This window comes from Heptranchias perlo, unplaced genomic scaffold (assembly GCF_035084215.1).
Source record: "Heptranchias perlo isolate sHepPer1 unplaced genomic scaffold, sHepPer1.hap1 HAP1_SCAFFOLD_70, whole genome shotgun sequence".
In the NCBI taxonomy this organism is placed as follows: domain Eukaryota; kingdom Metazoa; phylum Chordata; class Chondrichthyes; order Hexanchiformes; family Hexanchidae; genus Heptranchias; species Heptranchias perlo.
This window is the reverse complement of record NW_027139729.1, coordinates 2,084,855-2,094,036: the sequence shown is the minus strand read 5'-3', so window position 1 is coordinate 2,094,036 and position 9,182 is coordinate 2,084,855. Positions and strand designations below refer to the sequence as shown.

At 41.2% G+C, this 9,182-nt stretch overlaps 2 protein-coding genes across 2 annotated transcripts in view; one reads left to right on the top strand and one right to left on the bottom strand.

Annotated features, from left to right (window-relative positions):
* LOC137318386 (zinc finger protein 16-like) overlaps window positions 1–9,182 on the bottom strand; it is a 254,149-nt gene that overhangs the window by 128,438 nt on the left and 116,529 nt on the right. The gene's annotated exons all lie outside the window — the stretch shown is intronic.
* Window positions 1–9,182, top strand: part of LOC137318362 (zinc finger protein 850-like) — a gene marked incomplete at its 5' end in the record, with an annotated part of 98,777 nt that overhangs the window by 55,387 nt on the left and 34,208 nt on the right. The gene's annotated exons all lie outside the window — the stretch shown is intronic.

The following is a 9,182-nucleotide window of genomic DNA, read 5'->3' as shown; positions in this document are numbered from 1 at the left end:
CGGCAGCAATTTAGTTCCACGGAAGTCTGGTATAATGAATGTTGATGGATATGTTCAATGTGACTCTGATATTGAGTTGGTTTACTCTCTCATATCGCCCTAGTAACGACTGTGAGAATGAAAATACCACCTCCAGCTTTCTCCAACCGCCAATTTCAAACCGTTTATCGATAATAGAACCGAAACACAGCGCTCCGCACAAACCCTTACAGACTCGGGCTTCATATTCAAGGATTCCCAGAAACACGGAGCTTTCAAATAAACTCCGTTACAATTAACAGTCAGTAATATTCCTGCCTAAATACAGTCCCTTCTCTCACAAGTCAACCCGCCTTCTTCCATTTCAGTCCCAGACCCGATTCGATCTCCACACACATCCCCTCCCAGACGGGTTCAGCAGTTTAAAAACACCTTATTCCAGCTGATTTGGAGAATCTCATGTGTTGGTGTTTGAGTTGTGACGCGGAGTTTCTCCGCCAGTGTTACAGTCTCACAGACACTCTCGCCCTGAATCTGTAAAAAGAAAATAACCGTGAACTGGGCCTGGAGCCGAACACATCCCCAGTTACAGTGAGGCCCGGACACCCCATTCTCAGTGTTTTATATCAGACAGTCTCCCACCTTCATGTTCAGCACTAGAGAGAGACAAACACACACTGTCAGTCTCACACTTCCAATCGGTGTGTCTATATCACGCTTGCCAGCATTATCTAACCTACATACACAGCACCAGAGACAGACAGACAGACAGACACGATGAGAGAGAGAGATAGAGAAAGCGGAGAGACACAGAGACAGACAGACATACACAGTATCAGCTCCAGACTGACCTGTAAAGTTGCGTTTTATCCAGAAAGATCCCATTGTTGAGAAAGAAGGTGCAGTCTCATCTCTCACTGTTATTGTACCAGAGACAGACACATTATTAATCCCACACTGAGGGAAAGTGCAGAGAGTGAAAGAACAATGGGCTACATTTAACCCTCTTTTGCCTGTTCTACCATCTGCAGTTATGCAGCTCAGGGCCGTTCGGCATTATTCTCAGTAGAGCGAGAGTTTCACTCCGGTTAAATTAATCTATGACTTTTGCTGTCAGATATTAATCCGACACGGTCCCAACAAACACACCGACTCACTCTTTCCTCACATGTTTCTCCAGGATTGGTTTGAGAAATGCTCACATCAGTTTTATCAGTAAAGAGTACGAGAATGAACAAAATCCATAGACCCATTTCAGAGCCGCCCACTTTATCTCTGAAAGACTCTTTACCATTAAAAGATACCGAGAGAAACAGCAGGGATGGAAACATCTCGTTCAATAGTTGGAGATTGTAAAGTCAGTCTGGATTCCAGCGTTAGGCACTGGTGGAATCCCATCTGTTTTCCATTCTGGTGCCTGTTCCTGCACTGCCTGTGGACCCCATTCCCTCTGACCTTTCCCCCAGACCCACTTCCTTTGCTCAGACTCTGAAAAATTCCAATTGGGGAAAGTTTCCATCGATTTTTGTATTGGGAATTAAACCAGATATCTGCGCATGCGTGACTCAGCCCCGCCCCCAGCGCTGGTCGTTGGTGAGCAGAAGAGCGCATGCGCGCTCCCCTCCCCCAGCTCGGCCTGTGGGCGCCATTCCCTCAGTGAGCGGAAGAAGATGGTTTAAAACAGCCGGGAATGGAGAGATCACGGCCCCCGGGGGAAGGGAGCAAAGAGCAGCCTCGTTACAGCAGCTCATCGCTTCGGGACCGTGTCCGCAGATGGGCTCAGAGATCGGCATTGAGTCCGGGGGAAGGTCAGGGGGAGTCCGGGGGCTGTTTGTAAGAGGCGGAGTGGATCAGGAACTGGTCCCGGAACATGGAGTGAGCGGGGGAAGGGAGAGGTAATTCTCGGGCTGTGTGTGCACAGGGTGTGTCCAGGGTAAGGGAGACAGAATGGGAAGAACCTGCTATTTAAAATCATTGCTGCTTTCTCTCCCCAAACCAGGAGTGAATGTTCCTGGTTTAGTTCCAGTCTCACCCTGTTTATTGTTATTGGACAGTGAAGAGTGGAAACAGAGCCGGACAGTAAGGATGTGGGGAGTTATACAAAGAGCATCTATTGCAGGCATCAGGTGAGAAGTGTGAAGGACACATTTTAAACAGCGGCTGTTTGGTTTCATTTGAACGGTTAGTCCCATGGGAGAGGGGATTAGAATCCTGACCTGTGCAAACGTCCCAGCCCCATCGGGTAGTCCCATTCATTTGTTAGTGGAGGTGTTGGGTTGTGACTGGATGTCAATACATTGTTGTAAAACAGCCCAACACACCTGGTGTGCAGAAGCTGGGTGCTGCAGTACTACAGTGGAGTCAGACACTGACACTGTTTGAATCCCTGATTTACATTTATGGATATTCAAAATAATTATTAACAGATATTAAACTGATCACTTCTGTATTTTCTTCGTCACCTGTTCTTGAGTTACCAGACATACGTTTCTTTCGACAGGCGAACCCTTGAAGGATCCATAATAAATGTGATGTTTCCTCCACCCGAGGCACAAGGAACAGTGCAGTCAGCTCCTTCTCACACACAGTAAGTACATTATCACACACAGAGCACGGAGTCACAGACAGGTCATCAGTTCCACAGTCTCAGACAGCAGAAGTACTCAGTCCCACAATGATCCCAATTTCCAGAGACACATTTTCAATCCACAGTCAAACAGAACAGGTGAGGCAGACACTGTTCCATTTCCCCCGAACTCAGTCCCGCTGACAGGGAGTCCAAAATCACACTCTCAGATTGTCTATTTCACAAAGGGGCAACATTAGCCATGAATTAAATACCAGATAGAAATCACACATGGTACCCGATTGAAAGGTACAGAATGAATCCCAATAACGTTCCTCGAGATTCCTATTGAATTCGAGCCCAGAACTCTCACACACATGTGAGTTTAATACATGCAGTATCCATTCAAATAGTGTACCATTCGAATACAAATTGCTAGTGCAAAACTCACGTACAGTATCAGATTGAGAAATGCTGTGACAGTGTAACCTGAGAAACAAATTAGATACCAGTTTATAATACACTCATAGTATGAGATTAAAAGATACAGTAACAATTCTGTTCATCCAGACTGAGATACACATTACACACGAGTCCAAAAATCTTATGAAACAAAGTTTAAAGTTACAGTATCAATTCCTTTAGTGCAGACTGAACTACACATTACATACCAATTCACAATATCATTTTGAAAGATTCATTATCATTCACAATAGCAATCACAGAAATACACATTTAATACGAGTCCAAAAAGCACACAAATTATCTGATTAAAACCTCCAGCATCAAATCCTAAAGTGTATCCATTTTGACCAATTAAATAACGTGAAAAACTATTGAAACATTAAGACATTAAAGCTACAGTATTGAATACCATAATGTAATCTGAGAGAATAATTGCATAGAGATACAGAATGAATCTCACACTCAGATACAGTACAGAGACACACAGACACAGAATGAATCCCACACTGGCCATACAGTACCAAGGACTGACAGATATCAAGTTCATCCCACACTCTCATAAAGCACTCGAGACTTACAGGTAAATTATGAATCCCACACTCACACATAGTACCAGAGACTGACAGATACAGAATGAATCCCACACTCACACACAGTACCTGAGAACTGCAGATATAGAATGAATCCCACACTCACACACAGTACTGGAGACTGACAGATACAGAATGAATCCCACACTCACACACAGTACCAGAGACTGACAGATACAGAATGAATCCCACACTCACACACAGTTCCTGAGAACTGCAGATACAGAATGAATCCCACACTCACACACAGCACCAGAGACTGACAGATACAGAATGAATCTCACACTCACACACAGTACCAGAGACTGACAGATACAGAATGAATCCCACACTCACACACAGTACATGAGAATTGCAGATATAGAATGAATCCCACACTCACACACAGTACCAGAGACTGACAGATACAGAATGAATCTCACACTCACACACAGCACCAGAGAATGACAGATACAGAATGAATCCCACACTCACACACAGCACCAGATAATGACAGATACAGCATGAATCCCACACTCACACACAGTACCAGAGATTGACAGATACAGAATCAATCCCACACTCACACACAGTACCAGAGATTGACAGATACAGAATCAATCCCACACTCACACACAGTACCAGAGACTGACAGATACAGAATGAATCCCACACTCACACACAGTACCAGAGATTGACAGATACAGAATGAATCCCACACTCACATACATTATGAGAAACTGCTTATATGGAAACAATTCAACACCCACACACAGTACTAGAGAATGTATATACAGAATGAATCCCACACTCAAATTGAGTACCAGAGAGTGACAGATACAGCATGAATCCCAAACTCACATGCAGTACCAGAGACTGAGAGATGCAAAGTGAATCTCACAGTCACCTATATTCGTGCAGGCTGAGTTACAAATTACTTACCAGAGCAAAAATCTCACAGTCACAGATTGAAAGATAACGTATCAATTCCATCAATGCAGGCTTGGTTACACATTACGTACCAGTCCAAAAATCTCACAGTGTCAGATTGAAAGATACAGTGTCAATTCCATTAGTGCAGACTGAGCTACACATTAGAAACCACGACAACAAAACTGTTACAGATTCAGACTGAAATATACAGTATTCTATTCATGCAGACTGAGCTCCACATTATATACAAGTTCAAAAATGTCACCATATCAGTTTGGAAGATGCACAAATTCACAATTGTTTTCCCATCGATACAGATTTAATAGAAGTCCAAAAATAGATGCCCACATTATCTGATTATATCCGACAGCATTACATTTTAAAATATATCATTATCTACTAATTAAAGACTGGGAAATAATATTCATACATTAAGGTATTAAAGATACAGATTTGAACACCATACTGTAAACGGAAATACAAATTAGATACAGATAAAGAATGAATCTCACACTCCGATAGAGTGCCAGAGACTGATACATAGAATGAATCCCAAACTCATACAATCTACCAGAGACTGACAGATTCAAAATGAATCCCACACTCACACATTATCGCACAGACTGACAGATACAGAATTCCTCTCACTGATCCACAGCTACAGAAATTGTTCGATACAGAATGAATGTCTCACCCACACACAATACTAGAGACTGACAGATACAGAATGAATCCCACACCCACACACAATACCAGAGACTGACAGATACAGAAGGAATCCCTCATCCACACACAATACCAGAGACTGACAGATACAGAATGATTCCCACACTCACATAGAGTACCAGGAACAGAATGAATTTCACTCACATACAGTAGCAGAAACTGACAGATACAGAATGAATATCACAGTCACATTACTGCAGACTGAGTTACACTTTACAGACCAGTCCAAAGATCTCCTGGTGCCAGATTGAAAGATACAGTATAAATTCCATTAGTGCAGACTGAGCGACATATTAGATATATTGGTAAATACTCAGTATTATACTGAAATAAATAGTATCAATACCATTGGTACAGACTGAGCTACACATTATATACCAGTCCAAAAACCTCATAAATGAGCAGACAGGAAGATACAGTTTCTATTCTATAAGTACCACCTGAGCTGTACAATACATACAAGACTGAAAATCCCATACAACATTAGACTGAAAGATACAGTATCGATTTCATTAGTGCAGACTGAGCCACACATTATATAGCAGTCCAACAATCTCATATCCTATCAGACTCAAAGATACAACATCAATTCCATCAGCACAGACTGAGCTACATGTTACTCACCAGTCCTAAAATCTCAGAGAATCAGATTGAAAGATTCAGTATCACTTCCATTATTGAAGACTGAGCTACACGTCACATTCCAGTCCAAAAATCTCATACAGTATCAGACTGATAGATAGAGTATCAATTCCTTTAGTTCAGGATGAGCTACATATTGCTTACCAGTCCAAAAATCTCACACAGTGTTCGACTCCGATACAGAATTAGTCCCATTATTGCAGACTGAACTACACATTACATACCAGTCCAGTAATTTCACCATGAACAGATTGAAAGGTACATTGTCATTCACAATAGAGTTTAGAGATTAATATGTAATACTACTCCAAAACTCACACACATTCTTTGATTAAGGAAAATCAAAAGAAATCCATATTTACAAATTAAATAATCAACAGAGAACTATATATAATTTAAAGTATTAAAGATACAGTTTCAAATAAGATACTGTAAACTGAAATAAGAATACAGAATGAATTCAGACTTGCACATTGTCTCAGAGGCTGAATTACAGAATGAATCCCACACTGAGATAAAGTTGCAGAGAATGGCAGATACAGAATGAATCCCACATTCACATACAGCACCAGAGACTGACAGATACAGAATGAATCCATCACTTATATATAATACCCCTGAGACTCACAGATGCAGAATATACACCAAGCTCACAGTCAGTACCAGAGACTGACAGATATAGAATGAATCCTACACTCACATACAGTACCACGAACAGAATGAATCTCACTCACGCACAGTATCAGGGACTGACAGATATCGAATGAATCCCACACTCACACACCATACCAGGAACAGAATGAATCTCACTCATGCACAGTACCAGGGGCTGACAGATAAAGAATGAATCTCACACTCACAAACAGTACCAGAGACTGACAGATACAGAATGAAGCTCACACTCACATACAGTACCAGAGACTGACAGATACAGAATGAATCTCACACTCACAAACAGTACCAGAGACTGACAGATACAGAATGAATCTCACACTCACAAACAGTACCAGAGACTGACAGATACAGAATGAATCTCACAATCACATTACTGCAGACTGAGTTGCGCATTACATACCAGTCCAAAAATCTCATAGTGTCAGATTGAAAGATACAGTGTCAATTCCATTGGTGCAGACTGAGCTACATATTCGATATATTGGTAATACTCATGTTATACTGAAATAAACATTATCAATACCATTGGTACAGACTGAGCTACACATTGCATTCGAGTCCACAAACCCCATAAATGATCAGACTGGAAGGTATAGTTTAAATTCTATTCACACCACCTGAGCTAAAATTATATAACAGCCCAACAATCTCATACAATATTAGACTGAAAGATACAGTATCGATTCCGTGAGTGCAGACAGGGCCACAGATTATATAGCAGTCCAACAATGTCACAACATATCAGACTCAAAGATACAATTTCAATTCCATTAGCCTAGACTGAGCTATATGTTACTCACCAGTCCAAAAGTCTCTCACAGTGTTAGACTCCGACACAGAATTAATCCCATTATTGCAGTCTTAACTACACATTACATACTAGTCCAATAATTTCAACGTGAACAGATTGAAAGGTACATTATCATTCACAATAGAGTTCAGAGATTAAGATGTAATACCACTCCAAAACTCACACACATTGTTTGATTAAAGAAAATCGAAAAGTGTATCCATATTATCAAATCAAATACTCGACAAAGAACTGTATATAATTTGGAGTGTTAAAGATACAGTTTCAAGTACGATACTCTGAACTGAAATAAGAATATGGAATGAATTCAGACTTGCACATTGTCTCAGAGACTGAATTACATAATGAATCCTACACTGAGATAAAGCAGCAGAGAATGGCAGATACAGAATGAATCCCACTCACACAGACAGTACCAGAGACTGACAGGTACATAGTTAATTCCACACTCACACACAGCACCAGAGACTGGCAGTGATGGAATTAACCTCACACTGACATAAAGCACCAGAGACTGTCAGATACAGAAGAAACTCCACTCTCATATACAGTACCAGAGATAGACAGATACAGAATAAACCCCACTCTCATATACAGTACCAGATATAGACAGAAACAGAATAAACCCCACTCTCATATACAGTACCAGAGACAGACAGATACAGAATAAACCCCACTCTCATATACAGTACCAGAGACTGACAGATACAGAATAAACCCCACTCTCATATACAGTACCAGAGACTGACAGATACAGAATAAACCCCACTCTCATATACAGTACCAGAGACTGACAGATACAGAATAAACCCCACTCTCATATACAGTACCAGAGACTGACCTCGACTGGACGTAAGCGAGAACTGTAAAAAAGCGGAACAAATTCACATTATCTGTCGTGGTTACAGAAACAGGACAATGTGCAATGTGAGGAAAGTTTCTGTCTGTAACTTTTACTCTCGTATTTTTGCACATTTTGACGGTGAAACATGAAGACAATTGATTCATAATAAAGTTTTTCTTTCACTCATTCGATAGTTGTGAATTTGCCCCATTATATTTCACTGTACATTGCGCAGTGTTTCTCTCTGATTTCCCAGGACACGATTTAAATTGCTCCTCTACCCCATTTAGACTCTTATTTTCCAAGCAGTATGTGGCCTCCTTATTCCCCCTCGCGAAATGCCCCACCTCACACCTTTCTATATTGAAATTCAATGGCCATTTACACGGCTGTTCTGCAAGTTTATTTTGTCCCAGTCTTCCTCAGTATTGACTATACCCCGTAAATCAATTACAAGAATTTAACACAGCATTACAAGTAGTGTTTGGTCAAACAAAATGTACTTGCAGCTCGTCTCCATTCCCAGTTTTTCTAAACCCCACCCGTGCAATATAATGTGAAGAATGAGTTTATCTTCTGTCCCTCTCTCATCTGTAAACTTCAATGACCCGGGGTTTGGGGACATCTACTGGCCGGAAGCAGAACTGCAACAGTTCGGAACAAATTGCTGAAATCGGACAAGGTGCAGTGTGAGCGTGTTTGTGATTGGTGGCAGGTATTAAATCTGATTTTTTTATACCTGTCCATTAAACTTTACTGTTTGTTACTGAACAGTAAACAGAGCCGGACAGAAAGGATGTGGGGAGTTACAAAGAGCATCTATTGCAGGCATCAGGTGAGAAGTTTGAAGGACTCATTTTAAACAGCGGCTGTTTTGTTTCGGTTGAACTGTTCATTCCAAGGGAGAGGGAATTAGAAATCTGATGTGTGCAACGGTCCCGTCCACATCGGTAGTCCCATTCATTGATCAGT